The 24005-nt window shown below is 39.5% G+C and overlaps 1 pseudogene; it reads right to left on the reverse strand.

Moving 5' to 3' along the window:
* Window positions 1-583: 583 nt before the first annotated feature.
* LOC124155287 lies at window positions 584-21907 on the reverse strand (annotated as a pseudogene).
* Between the last annotated feature and the right edge of the window lie 2098 nt (window positions 21908-24005).

The raw sequence follows: 24005 nt of genomic DNA on the forward strand, positions 1-24005 counted from the left end.
CCCTTCCAACTCTTCATTGGCACAAAATGCCTTCCACACCTTTGCCCTGAAAATGGTAGATAGTATATACAGATGTCAAATACAAGTGCAAGAAAGTCATTTATTACCAAGGTATTTATATTAAAACAAATATTAAATGTGTAATGGCATGCGTGATTGGGAAACGGGAAGCTTTAGGGAATGACTTATTTGTGAACAATTTTAGGAGAGATGACCTACGTATTCCACTAGTTTAGAAAAACACAAGCTAGATATTCACTCTAAAATTTATGATGAAACCTTTTCAATAAGGAAAGTAAGAGTTACTTATAAAACATACACTCATTATGAGCAGCTACAATAACTATCCTTTAAATTAACTCATATATGCCGAAGGTTTGAAAAATGCGAATTTCAACCTGATTTTTACATATTGTAGATAAAAATACATATAAAAACAATATCCGAAAGAAAAAACAATGTATCTCTTGCCAATTATTAATTATGAGGTGTTCCAAAAATGGAACACTAGGCAAATCTACTACCATAAGGAACTCAATGGTAACGGGCAAAACATTAGTTTCAGACAGTTATTAAATCACTATTAATAGTGATATCCAGATGAGCACTTAACATGCAATGATAAATTGCATTTTTTACATTGAAAAGTGTTATTTTTGTGACATTGCTCACAGCGAGTTTGCTATCCTTGCTTTACAATCGCATGATTCATGCCGTCATAATGTGAGTCAAGTTTACGGTTCATAGATGGTCTCCCTTTCCCACCAGGCTCAGCAGTATTACCCTATGTCTCTATATAGTGACAGACCACACGGCAATGGAATTCAAGAAGATCCAATGGCTTCACATCGTTTATTTTATGCAATTGCCATGCGTTTTGTAAAGCCACCTCAAAGCAGAATAACGGTAGGCTTGAGTATCATTTTTTTTTCACGGCTTGTTACTTGTCAATATTTTCATCAGCTCGGTCCACTCCTCCCATGAACTGATATAGACCTTGATTTAATTTGGCTGATTAACTTTTATCTTTTTATCTACTTTTGAGAATAATGACTGACATCTGTTGCAAAGGATTGATACCGGCACCACAAAATGCAACAGTCACAACACTATTATCATTCCATCTACAAAAAATATTATCAATGCGGTAATCAAATGTGACCCTATCTTTTTTCTACATCAGAATCATTGAACATCAGATAGTAAAGGAGGTTTGCCTATGCGATCTTTTCTCGCTGTGCCTATTGCTTGGTGTCCCATAGAAAGAATTTTATCAAGGAGTGCAATGCTCGTGAAAAAGTAGCCGAACACAAAATGCTATTTATCAGGATGCTGCATTGGGAGTGCCTCAGCAAATTGCAAAACAACTTAAGCACCATATTATTGTTATTGAGTGTTCGGGTTCTCTCCTTGATACGGCTGAAACCAACAAATGTAGCCTAGACGCGTTGGACCATACCAGAATATACACCCAAACCGAATAGGCTTACCCCGAATGAACTGTTTGTACCCGTGACGACCAAAATAGGGAATCATGACATAATCAAAGCTGAAGTAGGTATATTTCATTTCGTACAAATTTCATACATCTGTCATTCAGTAGCTCAATGAGAGGTCGCTGCTTGGAAAACTTGTCCATGAGATTCAAGCTAGAATTGTCAGCAACATACAAATTTGAAAATATTGTTTCAAATCGATCACGTCTCATTGCACCACTAACTAGAGAATTATGCGAATCTGGTCTTTACTCCCAAAACATATGCCGTCTCGGAACAGAGATTCCACCACACCAGAATTTATACCCACTCAGGAAAATTTTTCCCAAAAAATAACACTCACCGACAGTCAGTTCAAGGTTTACGCCCTTACTTGTAGCATATAAATTGGAATATTTGACAATCATATCAATCACTTCAATACCCAGAAAGAGTTCTTAATATTCGGAAGGGGTTTTTAATTTTCGTGATTTTTTCTTCTGAAACTCTACCTTCTACTGGTTGGGCAGTCAGATCGGCTTTCTTCTATTTGCGGTGGTGCAGCAAGGGGGGATTTTGGGGGATAACCCCCCCTCAGAAATCAGAGAAATTTTTAAATTCAATCCATTTTATTTGATTGGATAAATATTACTTGTACAATAGTGTGTCGCGTGGTTGGCGGTCGCAACATTATTGGTGGGGAGCGTATTCTCAATAACTAGACAGTGGATTAATTCATGGGTTGTTAATAGTCAGATACACTGGACGATCAGGCACAGCGGATAAGGGGGAAATGAGGACTCACATGAATTCAGCGGCAGACGAGACCTGTGACGGACGGCGACTCGGGTGCGGATGGTAGGACGGCTCCTGGCGAGGTTGGGAAGGCAGGAAGGAAGTCCGGAGGAGGTCGGTATAGCGACCCGCGACCGAGTAAGGGAGGATGCCCGGAGGAGGTCGGATTGGCGACCCGCGACCGAGTAAGTGAGGATGCTCGGAGGAGGTCGAATAACGACCCGCGACCGAGGAAGGGAAGGAAGGAACAAAGGTACTGGCCGGAGGACGGCGCCTCAATATAAGTCAATCCTGAGGAGCAAAGGTTGCAGGTACCGCTCGGATTGATAGGAAGGGTGGGGGAGGGGTTGAGTGAGTGACTAGTCGGCCTCGTCACAGGGGGAGGAGAATAGCTGGCTCACGATAATGGTGATACCCTTTTCCGCGAAGCCGAAGTTCCGCGAGGCAAGTGCAAGGATTAATAAAACGAGTCGATTGGGCGCTTGAATTCATCAAGCGGGTAATTAGGGGGGGTGGAAACATAGTTGTGTCACATATTTTCGAGTCATGTGCCCATAAGTGGTTTAATATTCAAAAATTTCCCCGCCGTTTTTTGAAAGGGTAAGGAACTAAATTTTTCACTGTTAGAAATATTTGTTATTTTCAATATGATTTTATTTGACGGATGATTGATTCTTTGATCCATTAAGTTAACCATTGACACATAATCGGAATAAGGTTTTAAAAATTTCAAGAGAGTGTTGATTATGTGGTTATTTTTCAACTGTTAAAGTCCATAAGCATTGTGATAAGTCACTCTTGAAAATACAACGCAGATTCTTTAGATAAATAAATAAAGATATTCCACTTGCAAAACGAATGTCCATAATGCAGTTTGTAAAATACCGAATTGTAACGATTCCTCTAATTTCTTTGGTCTTAAAAAATAGTTATTCTCAAGATATTCCAATTTGCAAAAAAGATTTGGCATATTTGCTATCATAATCGTATCGAATTATCAAGTATACTGACACGTGCATTAAAATACGCAATCCGATTGATTTACCTTCCAATCTTTGATCATCAACACTAAAATTCCTGTTCGACTATGAACGTGCATGCAAAATCCTATGTTATAACGATTCGATATATTTTAAGAAAAAGCATATTCGATATGCATCAATCGTGAGAGTACATGCAAAACATATTACCTTTGGGAATTGTGAGGAATACCAAGATGTACCAAGCACCAAATTTAATTGGTCCAACGGATACACTATTCAACTTGTGCCAATTTTATGTATTTGTTATAATAATCGAATCCATTCTTCGATTATACTGGTATTTGTATTGTTGAATCCGCAATGCTATTGATTTAACTTACAGTCTATGGCTATCTTCCACATAATTATATTGGTCAACTATGTCCTTGGATGTAAAATCCTATATGTTATAGCAATACGATATATTTTAAGAAAAAGTAGATTCGATTAATACCGAACGTGAGACTATACACAAAATATGTTTCATTTGGGCATTGTGAGGAATACCAAGATGTACCCATTTGCCAAATTTCATTGGTCCAACGTATAAACTAATCAAGTTTTGCAAATTTGCGTATTTGATAGAATAATCGAATCGATCTTGCGATTACACTGCCATCTGTACTGTAAAATCCGCAATGCTATTGGTTTAATTTTCAGTCTGTGTATCTACTATACAATACCTGGCCAACTATGCCCTTGGATGTAAAATCCTATATGTTATAGCGGTTCGATATATTTGAAGAAAAAGCATATTCGATATATATCGCACGTTAGACAACATACAAAGCATATTTCTGTTGGGCAGTGTGAGGATTACCAAGATGTGCACATTCGCCAAATTTCATTGGTCCAACGGGTATACTTTTCAAGCTATACCAATTTGTGTATATGCTATAATAATCGAATCGATTTTTCGATCATACTGACATCTGTACGGTAAAGTCCGCAATCCCATTGGTTTAATTTTCAGTCTATGGGTATCTACTATTTAATACCTGGTCAACTATGCCTGTGGATGTAAAAATCCTACATGTATTAGCAATTCGATATACTTTAAGAAAAAGTAGATTCGATATATATCGAATGTGAGACTACGTACAAAACAAATTTTCATTGGGCATTGTGAGGAATACCAATATGTACCCATTCACCAAATTTCATTGATCCAACGGTAAATCTATTGAAGTTATGCCCATTTACGTATTTGCTATAATAATCGAATCGATTTTTCGATCATACTTACATCTGTACGGTAAAGTCTGCAATCCTATAGGTTTAAAATCCAGTCTATGGGTATCTACTATTTAATCCTTAGACAACTATGTCCTTGGATGTGAAATCCTACATGTTATAGCAATTCGATATATTTTAAGAAAAAGTAGATTCGATATATATCGAATGTGAGACTACTTACAAAATAAATTTTCATTGGGCATCGTGCGGAATACCAATACGTACCCAATCACCAAATTTCATTGATCCAACGGTAAATCTATGGAAGTTATGCCCATTTACGTATTTGCTATAATAATCGAATCGATTTTTCGATCATACTGACATCTGTACTGTAAAATCCGCAATGCTATTGGTTTAAAATCCAGTCAATGGGTATCTTCTATTTAATCCCTAGTAAACTATGTCCTTGAATGTTAAATCCTACATGTTATAGCAATTCGATACATTTTAAGAAAAAGTAGAATCGATATATATCGAATGTGAGACTACGTACAAAACAAATTTTCATTGGGCATCGTGAGGAATACCAATATGTACCCAATCACCGAATTTCATTGATCCAATGGTAAATCTATGGAAGTTATGCCCATTTACGTATTTGCTATAATAATCGAATCGATTTTTCGATCATACTGACATCTGTACTGTAAAATCCGCAATGCTATTGGTTTTAAATCCAGTCTATGGGTATCTACTATTTAATCCCTAGTAAACTATGTCCTTGAATGTTAAATCCTAAATGTTATAGCAATTCGATATATTTTAAGAAAAAGTAGATTCGATATATATCGAACGTGAGACTGAATACAAAACATACTACCATAGAGTATCGTGAGGAATACCAAGATGTACCTGTTTACCGAGTTTCATTGGTCCAACGTACACATTTATCAAGTTATGCCAATTTGCGTATTTGTTATACTAATCGAATCGTACTTTAGACACTGCTGACATCTGTACTGTAAAATCCGCAATCCTATTGATATCCCTTCTATGGTCACTCCCTTATCCCAGCCTTCTCTTATATCCCCGCTTTCAAAATTTAGCCTATGTTCTTATATTGGTGACGTAGATAGACGGGATGCGTGTATTTCTTACGGGGGCCTAATACAAAAAGATATAAATTCAAATCGATGTATCTTCATTAGGAAACATAATTCATCTAAAAATTTATGTGTGCGCATAATTCATTTTTTTCCTTACATATTGTTAAAATTTTTATTTCCGTAACTATGTAAATAAGCCCAAAAAATGGCTCAATCGAATTCAACCTTGTATCGATCATAACTTCGAGTCTAATCAATCGATTCGCCTGATTTAACTTTTGTCGGATGAATGACATTTTCAGTCGTATTTTGTATGACATTCATGTTCAAAACTTGATTAATAAAAAAGTTATTAGCGATTAAAGCGTATCCAAGGAGATTCGTATCGATATAACTCGCACATGAATCGATCGAGCGGAATTATCACTATTGCAAAAGTTGACCATTTTGATAAAAGTATTACCCTGAAAATTTCATTCATCTAGCTGAAATGGTTGCTAAGATATTCAAGATTGTATGCTCCACAAAAAAATGGCGACAATGATTTTTCGCTTGCAGAACATTTTTCGGAATTTAATTATTAATTAACCAAGAGGGATACGGAGAAAGTGAGCTCAAACGTAAGGGTTCGAAGAACCCTTTTACGGTTTTTCCAGAAGATTCCAAATTTTCATATGGCACATGTCTCAACGCCGAAATCCAAGATTGAAAATTCGACCACCTCTACAATGGAAAGTCGAAATCGTTTATTCCTCGGAATTGTTTCGACATATGAAAATTTCGAGATAGCCAAAAAATCAACCAAAAAATCTAGTATCTTGCGTTTCAAGGAATTTGTCCTGCGATGATTGCAAGTTGGTAAAAAAAATTCTTTACGTAGTGCCATAAGAAAAGCATGGGGCACTTTCAAAAAATCATAAAAAATACTAAATATCAATTCATCACAATGAAAACCACACTAAAAAATCAACCAAAAAATCTAGTTTATGTCAAGGGAATGTCATGTTCCTCACATATTTATAAATACATAATAAAAGTGAAAAAGTTTTAGTCCCGTAAGGCTCCCATGTTAATTCAAGTCGATATATCTCGAAAAGTTATCGACTTTTTTAAGATTTCAGATTTTTCCTCCCGATGAATTTTTTTTTACTTTTACGTCCAATATTCCATATACCCACACATATCACCAGTTTGGCTACTAATTTGTATCAATCACACAATCAGTGAATCAAATCGCAGCTATTATAGGGACGTTAATATCCCTCAAAAGCCGTAAAACTCACAATTTTGAGCCAATTATCATAAAAATTTTCTCTGGGAGGGCACCCGAACTTCCCGTATTCCATACCCCCCAGAACCTTAGTTGCACCTAAATCCCCCCCCTAACCTTTAGTCCAAGCTGCGTGCCTGTTGCGCACAACTTTGGTTACCTTTTTTCTTTGAGCAAGAAGAGGCTGAGGCGAATCAGAAGCTGATACACTGCCATTTTCAGTAGTATCACCATCCGGTATCAGCAAAAGGTCAGCTAGTCAAAGTTCTCGTCATAAGAACCATGAATGAGATGAGCAGAACCACGCAGCAATGAACCGGGAACATTATTAGTAGTTCCAAATCTAATTGCTTGCTTGATTCAAAATTAAAGTGAATATTACAGAGCGCCTGAATGCATGCATAATAGTAGTGGATTTGCCTAGTGTTCCAAAAATAAACGCTTATAATTAAAACAAAATACATTGTTTAAAAATTATCTTCTTTAATCACAATAGGTTAACTATTACTGAACATGCTGGGAAAAATTTACAACATTCGGGCGTAATGGTAAATTATTATTAATATAACATTTGAGACGGTCTCAGAAAAACTGCCTTGAAAAAAAAGACCGATATTTCTCAACACACTGGCTGAGATGGGTTGGCAAAACTGACTAATTCTTGCCACCCCGTAGTGCAATATACCTTTATAAAGAGGTATAGAAAGAAAAACCACGACATATCGGTGTGTAATGAGTCGTAGTCATTAAATTAGAAAGTCGCGTCAGGTGTTCCAAAAATGGAACACTAGGCATAAATGGGTTAACGCAAGCTGATACGTTGAATTGGTAAAACGAAATAATCAAAAATTCAGAATTTGATGACAGAGCATCAAAATTTGGGTGCACTTCAATGGAATTTGAACCGATTGGAAAATGGAACTAACAGCAATAAGTATTCACAGGGAGACATGCGATGCGGACAATACGCAGCATTTCAGCAAGTTAAACATTCGGAAAATATCTCATGTTGCTACGACTGTATTACATTCGAGTTCATCAATGGTTGCCTCTTTATGTAGGCTGCATTTTCCGGGTTTCACCGCGTCGTGGTTGCGTTGGTGACAACAGTTTCTCCTGCATTCCAGCAGGCGTCTTCAGGTCGAAGTGATGGTTAATTAACGAAGACGCCTGCTGGAATGCAGGAGAAACTGTTGTCACCAACGCAACCACGACGCGGTGAAACCCGGAAAATGCAGCCTACAGTACCAGCGCACCGCGGAAGCCTTCGCACCAACTTCAGTTGCTTCTTTATATTTGACCATATTTTTTAATGAGGACGGAATAAATTAATTTATAGACACCTTAACTCTATCCCAATATCTGGATGAAAGTAGGAAAACGCAAAATGGTTATACGAAAGGTACATAAGGGTGAAATATCAGCCAGAGGATTATAGTGAGCCAATTAACATAGATATTAAACACGTCAAGGAAGTTAAATGATTCATAACTGCTACGAACGAACGATAATATATGCAGAATAAAATATCAACCATAAAATAAACACTTGAGGAAGGAGAAACAAACACTAAGTTCATGCGAGGTATCGTTTGCAAAACTGCGCATGAAAATTGCGTACAAATTCACAAGAAACCATGCATTTTCCTTACCTTTCCACAACTCTCGGAAAGGGAAACAACTTCCCATCCGAAATATGGGTACCACACCCCGAAACACAACAATAGTGCCTCATATTGACAATTAAAATCGCACGGATTACAAAATCGTCTGACTTGCTATTAACTCACAGTCAAGATGGCGTTACACCGGCGTGGGCAGGTAGGACCACGTGAGTTCCATGAAAACCCTCCCCTACTTCCCCCTCCCACTCTCACCTCCCCTACACCTTTCAATATTTCTCTCAGATGGCGTTGGTGCAAGCTACCCGGAAGCCCCATAAGAGATCGCACTGGTTGGCTATGTGTATATCCCGTGCACGTGTGGAGGAATTTATTGCGGGTGTGTAGGCGGTTTGTTCCCACAATAGTAACGGTACAATTCTAACATCCAGCTGGTAGAGGTATCCCGAAAAATTGGTGTTTGAGGAGAAGCAACCACTCTCCATAATGAAGGACAATGGTTAGCCAAGGAACTAAGGGCGCCGAAAAGGGAGGCAGTGAAAGGGATTACCGGCCGTTTTAGGGTAGAAGTACGTGGGCCAGATCACACCTACTCGGAGGACACCCGTCCGCACAAAAGAGTGAGTGTGAGCGTGAAGGGTGCAAGGGATCCCAGAAAAGGACGGCGCAGTAAGGGTGGTCAGGTCAAAGTCTTTTCTTCATAACTCAAAGTGCTGGGAAAAACTGATTTGGCATTCGAAAAGATGGTTTTGGAGTTTCCCCTAAAATAACAGACTTTTAGGAACAGTAGAAGCTATTATTTAGACAAAAAGCCAAATTCGTAAGGTTCAAACTCGTTTCATAGCATGTTTCGTGTACTTAGTATAACGTAACAAAAAATAAATATACTACTATACAAATTATGAAAAGACAAAACATAGGGAAACATCACATTACTAGTAGATTGTTGTACTACTGTCGTCGTCGTCTTGGGGCCCCACGCCTCACAGCCATACATTATTATTGGCTCTGCAATCCCAATATACAATTTTCTTAACGATGCACATGTGTATCCTTGTGATGCTTTTGCCAGTTGTGATAGTGGTAGAAATGTTTCTGTTATCTTATTTATTACATAATTGCAGTGTTCCTTAAAAGTCATATTCTCACCCACTAACACTCCGAGGTATTTCACTTCATTGTTGTATTTGACGCTCACTCCATTCATTTTTATTATTGGTTTTAGTTTCACTCAGCCTTCTTAATAGAATACATTCTGATTTTTCTTCGGAAAATATTAATTTGTTGCGACTGCCCCAGTCAGTAATTTTTAACAGTGCTTTATTGCTTTTAGTTTCTATTTCGTTTCTGCTATCACCTTTGATGGGTAGAAGGGCGTCGTCGGCATATGCAATGATTTCGGAGTCATCTTCCAGGTCGGTATTGAGAAGGTCGTTAAAAAGAATGTTCCAATAGAGTGGCCTGAGAACCGAACCTTGCGGGCAGTCTTTGGATAATGTTTTCGTAACCACAGTTTTATTCAGTTCGAGGCTCGTTTGTCTATTTCTAAAACGTTCTTTGGTCACATTGTAAATTTTTTGGTGATTTTTTGCTCAAGCATTTCATTTAGGATTGCGGGCCACCACGCATTATCAAATGCACCGGAAATGTCCAGGCAAACACCCAACACGTATTTCTTCGTTGTTTTTCCTACTGTGTCGATAAGATTAAAAATTGCGTCGGTCGTTCCCTTTCCTTTCATAAAACCATAATGTCTTTGGTTAAAATAATTCCTTGCATTTAGTTCGTCATTTATCCGTTTGGCTAGCAGTTTTTTGTAAACTTTTACGAGCACTAGTAGAAGGGTTATTGGTCGATAAGATTTGGGGTCACGGATTTTTCTTTGGTTTTGGGAAAATGTTTAGTGTTCCAACTTTCCATTCTAGTTACAATTTTTCTTCTATCAGTAAGTTATTGAACATTGTGAGCATTTTATTCATCATTTTTGGGTATGCATGGTTAATCATCTCAGCTTTGATACCGTCGAATCCTGGGGCTTTTTTATTGTTTAATTTTTAATTGCGTTCAGGAGTTCTGCATTTTGAGTAGTTCTATCGATTGGCCAATGTTTAGATTTTCTTTGCTTTTATTTCGTACTTGCACTTGTCTACAGTTTCACTTTCATTATTGTCTCTGGGTAGGAGTGTTTCAATAAGTAGTTTTTGCGGTATCGCTATCATTAGTGGTGAATTCGCCGTTAGGTTTCCTTAGCGTGCTTATTATTACATTTTGCTTTTTGTTTCTTAAAATTCTGCCCCCGAGGCGGTTACATTATGTAACGTGTATCTGCCTGAGGGAGCACCAGTCACACGTATGAATTTAGAATCCCTCGTTCGCCAGCTACCTCGGCCCTATATTTTAATGGGTGACTTCAACGCACACGACACCCTATGGGGTAGCACAAGAACTCAGTGCAATCAAAGGGGACACATAGTTACAAATTTTATCAATGATCTTAACTTGTTTTTACTAAACACCGGTGAAAAAACTCGATTCAACAGCTTCAACGGTACCTTCTCGTGTATCGACTTAAGTATTTCGACGGGTGGCCTAATGCGTATGCTTGAGTGGTCCGTACATAAAGATTTATGCGGTAGCGACCACTACCCTATTTTAATTACTAAAGGTTGCGGTTTTATCCACCGTCCGACTCAACCAAGCAATTGGGTTGTCCGCAAGGCCAATTGGTCTCTTTTTAAAAGAAAATTTTATTTTAACCACGACGACAATGTGAATGGTGTGGGGAACATAAAAGTACTCACAGATAACATTCTAGAAGCCGCAAATTCCACCGTACCCCGTTCTAAATGCAAATCTCACAGGCCCACAGTTCCGTGGTGGAACGAGGAGTGCGCAAAAGCTATACAGGTGCGAAAGAGGGCACTCCGAATATTTAGCAAATATCCTACGGCGACAAATCTCACCGCCTTCCGGCGCCTCAGAGCGAAAGCTCGGCAAGTAGTTAAGGAGGCCAAGAAAGCATCATGGGAGGAGTTTGTGTGTTCTATAAACCACAGGACTCCCATATCCGACATCTGGAGGAAGATTAAAAGCATCTCTGGCTCTAACCACAACCTTGCAGTTTCATCCCTGAAGGAGACTGACCGAGTCCTGACGACACCTCCCGAAATAAGCGAGTGCTTCGGACGTCGACTTGCGGAGACGAGTTGTAACGGCAGCTACGACGAACCATTTAGGACACTGAAAGAACAGAATGAGACGATACCTCTCACCTTTAATCCAAGAGACTCTGGCGAGGTTAATAACGACCCCTTTTCTCTCTGGGAGTTGACCTCCGCCATCCTCGAATCCCGTGACGGCTCTCCAGGTATAGATACGGTGCATAACGCTTTTCTAAGAAATCTTCCCAAAGAAGCACTCCCCCATATGCTGCGATCCCTTAACCAAATTTTAACCAAATCAGAAACCTAATCGCAGAACGCAATTTTACCTTGCCCGCCACGTACCCCACTGGGTACAGTAACGTGCCGCCGTGGTTAATTCCCCGGCCAGCTTTGAGACTTGACCTTACTCGTTGCTCCAAATCTACTACTATGCCGGGAGAATACCAACAACTTTTTAAGGAATTCCGCACCGAAAACTCCGAATTTACGTTCGTATACACTGACGGTTCCAAATCGGATACCGCCTCACAGTGGTTCCTAGACCCTCTTTTCATGGACAAAAGTGCAATTTTTCGTTTATAAATTTAAGTAGTGATCATAATACCAATTCTTAGCAATTATATCAAAGCACTATTTACTGATATATTTATTTTTAAATATCTGTTTATAACAATGATATGGCAGCTGAAAGTGCGATAAATTGAAATGGACGAAATTTTAAATTTTGTGAGACTTATAACAGGATGATTTCTTGATGATTTTACATGAACAATCAACTAAGAAATGGATGTCTTTGTGTCAGAAGAAGCCTAATCCGTTTCTAGGAGTGATTTTTGTAATCTTTCTGTAATAATTGTTACCCTAGATACGTCATTTAATTTGATTGTCATTAAAAATGAAAAATATTTTTTAAAGTAGAGCTATAAAAAATCCTGTGTAGAATATGTTGCTCTGATTATATGGAAAATCCTTCTCATTACTTCCTTTTGCAAATGGTAAAAAGTTTAGCTGCGCCTACCTGCGCCCCTTGGTGTTCAGGGATAAAATATAACGGCTGTTCTCCAAACTGGGCTAAATAGCTAGCTCTCATTTCAATTACCATTCTAATTTACGGGGAGGAAAATGATGGTGGACTTATAAAATTGTACATAATACCTAAAAAATTAAACGAAGAAGGGGGATGACACTTTTAAGTCACTACCATTGTTGTTTAAAACTGTTTATTAGCAACCAGACTATTTATGACAACGCCCCTCGTCCAAGTTCAACTGATTCAGGTGCATTGTAACATTCGCACCTCTCCACAAGTTCGGACAACAATACTACGTGTTCAAACAAGACAATCATATTCGGTACCATATACTTCGAAAAAAAGTCATCACATTTCGCGTAGACTAGTGTGCCGCGCGCACCCTTAGTCTTTCATTATTACTGATTGGAAATTTAAAAGTTCACTAGCAAATGCCACAGAGTAATAACTCTGTATTGCTCTAAGATTACATCGACAAGCTGATCTCCCTAAGGCCTTTGTAAGTCCTCGAAGAACTGTGATAAGAATGAGCTTGAAACGCAGGGAGCTATTTCTGGAGTTGTACGAGAACTGGTCAAGCAGTAATGAAAAGAAGAAAAAGCAAGTATTTGATTACATCAACCGGTACGTTTTATCGTAAGAAAGATATTTTTAGAGTCATTTTATTTCTTTATTAATGTTAATTTTATAAATGTTTGTAATGATTTCCCACTTCAATATTTTCGCAGGAATTATAATCTGACGGACTGCTCGAATGAGGAGATTAAAACTATTTGTAACCGAATAAGTCTCTATTTAGCGGATCTAAACAGGAGATGGCAATTGAGTCAAAGAAAATTTAAGAGATTTTTACTCAAAAATGACGATTGGCTTGACCATGAAATCAACGTCTTCGGTGGAATAGCTGAACGCAACACGCCCTCGCCTTCAGGTAGGTTGAACTTACAGTGTACAAGAAACTTTTCTTGCATTAATAAAATGAGTTTTAGCCTGTATGCTAACCTAAAGAATATGGTATTTATGCATTTGTACGTATAATCAGGGCTTGGGCGTCCGAAAAAGGAGTTTCGTGATTTTTGCGAAAGATCTAAAAAAAGAAGAACGGAAGAGCTAACTGAAACGAGATGTTCAATGGAGCTTTCTTTCGCTGCTTCACGGAGTCTTAATGATGAAGGGAAAGAAGACGCCGCCGAAATTTTGGAAGAAGCCCTTCGCACCCCAACAAGAGCTTCCAAAATGAAGACTGCATGGGCATCGCAAAAAAAGAGAGGAAAGTAGAAACATTCACTCCAGATGAAGCACTTTCCTTGTGTGTTAGGACGAAACGTAGCGAAGTTCAGTACCAACTGCTTCGAGAAGCACTCAATGCTAAAAGTTTAAATGTCCTCCCCAGTTATAAACAATTTTCAAGCAAAAACTAAATGTTATCCTTCACCAGATCATATTACAATCACCGAAACAGGATCAGCTATTAAATTACAGGGACTCTTGGATCACACAGCGAATCGTTTGTTGACTGTACAAGAGTCAGTTTTAACGAAATTATCACCCAACCAAATGTACAACGTGACTTTGATTTCAAAGTGGGGATGTGACGGTGCCTCTGGATTTTCCTCATACAAACAAAAAGTTCCGTTCCAAGAATTTGACGAGAGTGAGATGTTCAGTTCTTCAGTAGTGCCGCTGCAGTTATTCACAAAATCTGAGTCAAAAAAGAAACTGATAATCTGGCAAAATCCCCGGCCGTCATCAACAAGGTTTTGTAGACCCCAGCAATTTTGTTTTGCCAGGGAAGCTAATGTACTTGTAACAGAACACATAAAGAACATGTAAGAACAAATTGATAACCTAGAGCCGACAACATTTGTGCCACTTTATCTCAGCCTTTAAGTACCTGTGCGTGTGTCACATCAACTGTGTTTGACAATGCTCGATGGTAAAATATGTAACATTCTGACCAATACAGCTTCCAGCCAAAGTTGTAACATTTGTAGTGCCAGACCGCCTCAAATGAACAACCTGTCATCAATTAGACAAAGGAAAATAAATCAAGAAGCATTGAAATACGATTTGTCCCCATTGCATTGCTGGATAAGGACATTTGAGTGCATCTTACACGTAGCTTACAAGATAGACGTAAAAAAGTGGCGTGTAACATCAGAAAAAGAAAAGGAAAATGTCGCTCTAAAGAATCTTCAAATTCAAAAAGCATTTAGGGAAAGGATGGGATTGGTTGTAGACCAACCAAAACAAGGCAGCGGTACATCGAATGATGGGAACTGTGCCCGTCGTTTTTTTGAAAATCCCAAACTAGCGTCCAGCATTACTGGAATTGATGCGGATCTGATTTTTTGTCTGTCCGTCATTTTGAGGGCTCTCTCAAGTCCCTATGAAGTAAGTGTAAAATCATTAGGAGAGTATTCTTTAGAAGTGGCCAATATGTTTTGTTCCTTGTACAAATGGTATAACATGCCTGCGTCCCTTCACAAAATTCTCATTCACGGATCGGACATTATTAAAACCGCACCCCTCCCGATCGGACAATTTTCTGAAGAACCAATAGAGGCTCGACACAAGGACTGTAGATGATACAGAGAATTGAATACACGCAAAATAGTTCGAAAAGCATGCAACGAAGATTTACTGCATATGCTTCTATTATAATCCGATCCTTTAATATCCAGCTTACACGAAACGCCTGGAAGGAAAACTGGGAGCATACCTAAGGAGGTATTAACGCTACTACAGCCTACTGCAGTTAACTCGGAGGTATTTGAAATGCAAAATGAATTAAATAATGATGATGACGAAGGAATAATTTAGATAACACTTATTATATCAAAAATAAAAAAATTGCTTTTATATAGTTTTACCTACTTGTAAATTCATACTTTTAGCAACTACCTAAAGATTTTACTGCATTCAAAATGAAATATTTTCCCGGTGTAACTTGTGAAATTAATTTATGATAATGATATAAAGCGAGCTGTGATCATTATGTCTTTATTAAAAATAGAGCATTTCAAATATAAAAATGATAAAATCCAATGATTATTTTTTTCAAAAATATTAATGCCAAAAAACCCGATTCACAAATTTAACAGAAAATGATCGAAGGAAGCTTGCACATGTATAAAACTTTTCTATTATTTATTCAAAATCAAAACATGCATAATTTAAAAAAATGCTAAAAATTGTCTTCTGAAGGATCCGAAACTAATAAAATTGGATTCCTCAGCATAGAAAACCCTCTGAAAACAATCAAATATGAAATGTCAATCATTTATAGACTTAAGTCCAACAATGCATCGTCTGTGAACCACTGTGCGCCTGTGGGTGCGCTGTCGTATCCCCATATCATGGAGTACTTAAGGCAAAATTGCATCCGTACTGTTCCATTTTTACGGCTGAGCTCACTGCCATTAGGATTGCTCTCCGATCCATTAAAAACAGTGTTGCGTCATTTATGATCTGCACAGATTCATACAGTGCTCTCCAATCAATATCTCTTCATTCTCCTTGTCACCCCATTGTTCAGGACATACAAAGCACTCTGTTATCCCTGAGTAAAAAAAGGACCACTATAAGCTTCGCTTGGGTCCCTGGACATGTGGGCATACCAGGGAATGAGAAAGCAGATTCTGCAGCCAAAGATGCGCTCAGGTCTCCGGATACAGATTTTCAGTTAATGCCAGCGGAAGATTTAGGGAATGCCATGAGGGGTATGATTAGACAAAATTGGAAGACGCAATGGCTCGAAATCCAAAATAACAAACTTCGGGAAATAAAGCCCGTAATAACTGCGTGGCAGACCTCTATAAGAAATGTCCGCAGGGAGGAAGTGGTTTTAACACGCTTAAGAATTGGTCACTGCTTATTAACCCATTCATACCTCTTCACCGAAGAGAGAATACAGCCCCAATGCTTAAATTGCAATTGTCCACTAACAGTGCGACATACCCTGACGGACTGTGCAAGATATCGTACTGCACGGGTGAATCACAACCTCGGAGTCAACCTAGCCGAGGTACTAGGAGACACTCCCGAAAACATTTCCCGACTGATAGCATTCCTACACTCAACTCGACTTTTCAATAAAATATAAATGATACTCTTGTAAATTATTGACTCGTTAAATTCAGAACGGGCCTAATCCCCTTTATCAATACCAGTCAGTGAGTGGTGCAAAATGGCCTTAGCCGCCGACGCACCCATTAAAAGAAACACTACTACTACTACAGATCAATAACTGCCCCAACCTTCTCGAAATCGTTTGCTAAGGTTGTCGAATCAACTGTCACTAAGGCCTCAATTGGGACACAAACCGAGACTATTACCAAGAACGACAATAACACCATAGTGTCGGTGTATCATTACTCGTGATATGGTTAATGCATGCGTCAAACTCTATGAATGGATTGAGATGAGTCGGGTGAGGCGGAGAAAGAGAAGTATCGGAAGAGAACGAGAGAAAGGGATTGTACGAAGCCATGACAGTGAATGATATATCTTCTTAAGTATTTAATGCGAATTAATTACAACAAAACAGATTGCATCTTTCTCTTGATTCTTACGAGCTGAAGGCATTCTTAATGATGAACATTTAGGAAAATTGAAGTTACTTGAACGTATTTTGACACAAGTCCAATGCTCCTTGGAATAATGAAATCGGGCGTAAATACAAAACTTACAAATTTAAGCATAGCGGCTCTCTAATGTCGTCGTGACATTAAGGGAGGAATAAAAGTAAGTGGTTGGTTGGCCGATATTTATTATATATTATACGTACATTTGAGCACGGCGGAAGTAGCGAGGAATGGAGGAGTCGCGGGCCTTGCGAGGGCGCAGACCGGCGTTGGAGGTGCAGGAGTCGCGGGTCTTGCGAGGGCGCAGACCGGCGTTGGAGGTGCAGGAGTCGCGGGTCTTGCGAGGGCGCAGACCGGCGTTGGAGGGAAGGAGTCGCGGGTCTTGCGAGGGCGCAGACCGGCGTTGGGGGTGCAGGAGTCGCGGGTCTTGCGAGGGCGCAGACCGGCGTTGGGGGGAAGGGACCGAGGGTCTTGCGAGGGCGCAGACCAGCAAGGTATAGGTCAAGGAGAGGACTGCCCCTTCATTCGAACCTCTGGTATTTATAAGGAATACGGAGGTCCAAAGGGCGAATCGCTACCATAGAGGGGATGCGAAAGGGAGGGATGAGAGCGCTGGTGGACGAGATGATCTCACTAGGAGTCCCGTTAGTGCTCTCTAAACACCCCTCGCGACATCGATCGCAGGTCAATGGCTGTTTAGCGTGAGTAGGGAGCTTCTTCTGAATGTTTCGTGTCCTCGGAAATATAAAATGGGTGTCTGATATAGCATTGCTAACCAATAAATTCCTATGGCATTTAATAAAAAGAACTTAAAATTAAACAAGACTATTGTTGTTATAAACAAAAAGAAAAATCGATTTTCTAGCACCCGCCTAGAAAACAATAAATTTAACAGTGACACACAAAGCTGGCAGAACTTTCGATACAGTCGCTCGAAAGCCCCTCTAAAACAAACCAGCAAAAAGGTTAAAATTAAAATGAAACTGGTTATGAGAACGTTTTGGTCGACTTCTTCCGTCTCATCTGCAGCAACAGTTGGCCCTTGACAATTGTGTTGCACACGTCTTCTCCTTCTATTTTTCTTAGATGTAGCCTCTTTCATCACTGTCGGGGCCGTTGTTGGTGTTATCACATCAAGGAGAAATTTAAGAGAAGACTTAATTTTTCCCACTATCTGGTTGTTAAATATCTCTTTGATGTTAATGTCGGCATAATTGTCATCGACAGTCTCCGTTGACTTTACCTGTTTGAAATATTTGGCGTGCATCATGAAGTAAGCCCTTGACATTACTCCCCACAAACCAAAATACTCAGGATAAGGTAAGTCTTGGAATCCCCCTGTGTGTGCAACTTCCTCGGTCATAATAATCATTCTTCTCGCAAGAGCATGATGTGAAAGTCTTCGGCGAAATTGCTCTTCTCCAATGCTTAGAAGATTGTTATTATAGTCTAAATTTAGGTGTTTATTGTACTGGGGCCAATGTACACTGCCAAACCTGACATTTTCAAGATGATCTCTCATACTCGAAAAATACCAGTCTGCGTCGACCAAACCTATCTCATGTAAATCACATCCATACACAGAATTTATTGCACTGTTGACTGTTACTGGGGAGTTGACATCTATGGGGATGTGGCCTATTTTATTTCTTATGCGCCAGGTGCGCATATGCTTCATGTCACCCGGTGCTCCAAGCACTGAAAAAATACAGAGAGCCATGCTTCTGACTAACGGGATGTGCGGGTATTGAATCAAATAGCTTAAGGCTTTACTGGACTCGACTAAAATGCCTTCATGGCCTAAATTGCTACGGTTGTCAATGAATCTTTCATCTTCTACAAGTGTTTGAATCTTAGAATACTTTGCTGTATTTCTGGTGGCAGCAATTTTCATAGTGAAACTTAATTTTCCAAGAATTTCTGAAATTGGCCTGACTGGTAACCATTTTTCTACTCCATTCACAGAAACAGGCTGATATGTGTGGGACAAAAAGTCAACAGTGGTTAGATCCTCGTGTATTCTATACCCTGAATGGGTTCCAGACCTAATTTTAATACAACATTGGTTAACAAAGTATTCAACCTTTTTCATATTTCCTTCGTTAACCACATCAGAATTGCCGATGTGGTATTGGTCATCTCCATCGTATCTTGAAAACACCTTCTCAAATACTTTATCACAAGGTGTCATCATCGGCATTTTAAGCACTTTTTTCCACGCCCTCATATGCATCAAGGCGCTCAAAAAGCCATTGTGCCAAGTCAAGATACATCCGGACAGCCTATGCCCGGTCATCGTCATCACAAACCCCAGACGCGTAAATGCGACTGGCCATGTCCAGTGGTCATAGATGGTGTCTATAACTGACCACCACTCTTTTTTATAATGGGACTTGACCCACTGCCTTTCAAGATTCATGAGGTCAACGCCAACTGTGTGATTGAACTTTGAAGCATCACCTGTTGCACCTCGTGGGTCCTGAAACGAGTCCCATGCTTTCTTCATGACATCGCCAACCTCAGTGATTGGCATGCCACTGTTACTTCCGGGATAAAGTTTTTCCTTTGACATGTGATGTGTGTTATATGGTCCAAAGACCATCCAATCCACTATCCTTGCGATTGCGTCAAAATACGTAATCAACCTGGGCTTAACATTAATCAGCTCAGGGTCGTTGTCCACCAGTAGTCCGTCTTCTGCCCTACTACTTACCTTCGACTCCACTTTATGGTGGATGTTGGCGACGTATTCATCACATGTCTCCCTGTTCTTTAACTTTCTTATAATTTCATTAACACGATATTCTGTGTTAGGATCGTCTAGGAGGGATTGCATGTTCTCTATACCCTCAAATATGCCAGCAGCGCCTTTTTTGTTGATAAGGCAAGCGTCCTTAAGCTGCTGGTACGTCATTGGCTCTAAATTGTTGAGGTTAGTCATCCTCATACTTGCTGCACATTCATACAACTCGTCCATTACCTCTTGATGAATATATGAAACCGGCTGGTCAAGGCGGGTCTGTATTGATTCAAAAACTTTAGATTTTTCTTTTGAAACTTGAACGACTACTGAATTTATGGGATGCAGTTTAAAACCTTTCTTGCAATGTTGGAAGTAGTATAACTGAGTGTGTTACGGTCGGTTGGCAGCCTATCACTCTTGTGATAAGCCCCTAAAACCTTCTGATGTTGAAAGTGCGATTGTATAGGCTCAACAGGTGCCCTTTTGAGTCTGAATGCTGTCATATTCCTTTCAAACCTTTCAGTCCGGTGGCGTGCCACTGTCTCATCAACTTGGAGAAAACCAGGCACCCGATGTTCGGAAAAGGCCCACTTGAGAAGGTCTGCCTCTCTTGCACTTCTCTCTAACTTCACTCCATGTGTCAAAGGAGCCCACGTTAAACTCTTTCCAGGTCTAGGATAAACGTGCGATGGTAACTTACTCATGTCGCCTAGACAACATCTTTTCCTATACGAGACGGTCTTACGCAACACACTCATATACATACTTCTGAAATTGTTTGGAACCTGCTTTTCTACATAATTTCTAAACACAGCAATTGCATAAAAATCACTGTTTCGAGTACAGTTTGGAAAGAACAGTCCTGCCTTTAAAAAATGTTGAGACATGGTGTATACTTCTTCTATGTCATTAGGCTGGAACCCTACAATGACTACCTCATTTCCTGATGGTGCAACCTTTCTCAATTGGTAAGGGGACTTCGTGTGTATCTGCAAGTCATAACTCTGGGACACCTCACCTTCGCCGGCCCAGAAACTAGTCTTGTGAACTGCTATAGGACAAGGTGTTGAAATGGTACTTCGTTCAAACCTATTGACAATGTTATTTAAGTCAAAGGAGTCACAGAAAACTATTTTGTTATTAACTGAATTTTTGAATTTGATTTCTCCTTCTTCAAATTCGTACGTGTTGAAGACCTCAAAAAACTTATCAGCGTCTGAAAACTGATAATATATGTCATTGTCCTCTTCTCCTGGCAATGCCTTGTACTTGTGAATGCCGCAATATTCATGTCTCGGCTTGAGTACCAAATGCGTTTTGTCAAAATTGAAATCTGAAAAAGTATAACTGCATTCACTGTTGACATCCATTCTAGTTGGTTGAAAATTATTATGGTGTGGTACACCCCTAAAGAAGTTCCAATTAACAAAAACAGGAGGTTTTTCGCGTTCCGCAATAGGTTTGATAAAGTCTTTGCCAAGGTGATACGTCTCTACCGGAGACTGTATGCCGAATATCGTGTCTAAAACTGTCCTAAAGATTCCCTTTGTTTCTAGAGCGTTATATTGGGAGTTGTCAACCTCAGAGTTATCTTCTGAAGAACCATTTTCGTCCTCAAAGAGTTTTTCTGCGATGTTTTTTAGTGGTGCAGCTATGCTGTTCAAGAACTTACTGCCAATTTCTGTTAACTGGCCGGGTGAGTGATAAAACATCCCGTCTTCTTGTTCTACAGCTGCGTCTGTGTCAGGAACTTCTGTCACCTTTACAAAGCTGTCCGGGCACTGCTGTATGTTTGTAGACACACGCATGGATGACATAGCGCAGTAGCATGCTTCTTCTTCACACTCAGCCACCTTAGATATTCCTTTAGCAGTGTCTCTCACGAAGCCTCTAACGCGACTGCACACGTATGGCATGGTTATTTCCACAGTGAAATTACTCTTATAGTGATCTGATGCTTTACACCTAATGTGGCAGAAATGACACATTTGGATCAACGCAACGCGTCCGAAAACCCACTTACAACAACACACCTCAATTATTCTATTCAAAGCATCCCTTATTTCTGTTAGCTTTGCTTCTAGTTGATAACAGACTCCCAGAATTCTCTCACTATTAAACTCAAAACAATCGTAAAATTTATTAAGTCTTGAGACGACTTTTTCCATCAACATTAAGTGCTGTTGCTTATACCTGCCGTCTTTAATTGCCAAGATCATGCCATCGCCAACGTAATTGTTAACAAAGTAAAATGAAAATCCAGTTTTTACGTTTTCAATTTCTAACAAAACTTGAGCACACATGGAAAGTTTCCAGTAGTCACTATAGTCTGACTCTTGCAACCAGTTCGCGAATCTCTTACATCTCGCGATAGTGTCAGCTGCACGGTTTTCACCAATCTCTTTGAGTTGTTCATGAGTGAGACCCACGTCTGCGAGAAACGCCTTCACCTTGTCATCATCGGGTTTAAACAACAGTTCCAAGTCAACGCCGTGGTGCTCCGTAATAAAATCTGCTACTCTTCCGTCTACGTCGCTTGCACCTTCGTCTTTACTCTCAGGAATAGTAACTTGAAATTCAGGAAACTGAAAAAACTGTTTAAAACATTTGTCACATTCGTATTTTCTTACCAACATCTGCCCCATCTCAGTTTGCATTTTATGACAATCATGACTGCCTGTCATTTTTAAGGAAGCAGGAAAACACTTTGTTCTCTTAAAACACTTCTCCATAACATGTACAGTGTCTTTTGGCTCAAACTCAAGGTACTCTTCTTCTGGAGAGTCTTTGGTGGAATCCCAATCGTCCATCAATTTCCTGTACTTTACTTCTGGCTTCTCCCACGTATTTAAATACAACTTTCCGTAGCTTTTGCACAAACCTATTCCTTTCCACATCGCGCTCGTCTCAGCCTCCTTAAACTTGCTAACGAACAAACCTATGGTCTCGTCATGAGGTAGTAAATGAGCAGAAGAAGAGCATATTCTAGAGCCAATGATGTTTGAGACCACTGAGTTGGTTTCGGCTAAGAAGTCGTCAATATGGTCTTTAGGAATCTCTAAATTCTCTCCTAAGAACACTGTAGCTGAAATGTGCCTGGGATAAAAGTCAAGCATCAGAAACATCCTAACGCCAGTTGATGGATGAACACTAACAACCACGACAATAAGCTTACCATGAATGATGTAAGAACAAAACGCAAAAGGAGGGTCGCTACATATGCCAGAAAAAGTGTTTGAAATATCAATTTCGGGTTTATATGAAATGCTCTGTGATAGAGCATTACTCAGTTCACTGAGATTAAAAGAGTTAATGCCTTCATGAAAATAGTCAACACAAAGGCACTTCGTGACTATGTCTTTCGGCACGTCCCCCATAAGCTTGTGAATGAACGTGGCGTGTCGGTTCTTTTTAGTGGCCATGTACGACTTTAGTTTGAACGCAAGATTGCTAGTTCGTATAAGATGTTCGCTAACTCCCCATGACAACAACATGTATTCAAATCGTACGTCATATGTGAATACGAGGTCTCTTGACCAAATCCCTTTTGTGTCTTTTAAGATCTGCTCTTCTGATCGGAAAAGGTTTTTAATCCGCGTCCAAACCATATTGATAATACCTACCAAGGATGATATACACTTCATAAACCACGATTTGGCAACCTCTACAAGCGTTCCTATCTTACTGTTGTCCTCGGAACTAAAACTCTGCATGAAGTTAAGCAGAAGATTGCCTCCACCTACGAGTACTGAAGCAATTGGTATATACGCTATGCATCTCAACACTTCTTTGATTTCACTGTAACCGGTTTAACACTGTATTTTTTTCACTGCTAGCACTATGACATGATACAGCGTTCTCGTCACGTTGGCTCACACCTAATTTCACATACCTAGTCTACGACATCATTCATAAGTTAACCATTGCACTGACACACTAGTACACATGTTCAGTTGGGCGATAAACCGGAAACAAGGGCGGTGGTGTTGTTGATGCAGATTGTGAGACGTTATA

This window comes from Ischnura elegans, chromosome 3, assembly GCF_921293095.1.
Source record: "Ischnura elegans chromosome 3, ioIscEleg1.1, whole genome shotgun sequence".
Classification (NCBI taxonomy): Eukaryota; Metazoa; Arthropoda; class Insecta; order Odonata; family Coenagrionidae; genus Ischnura; species Ischnura elegans.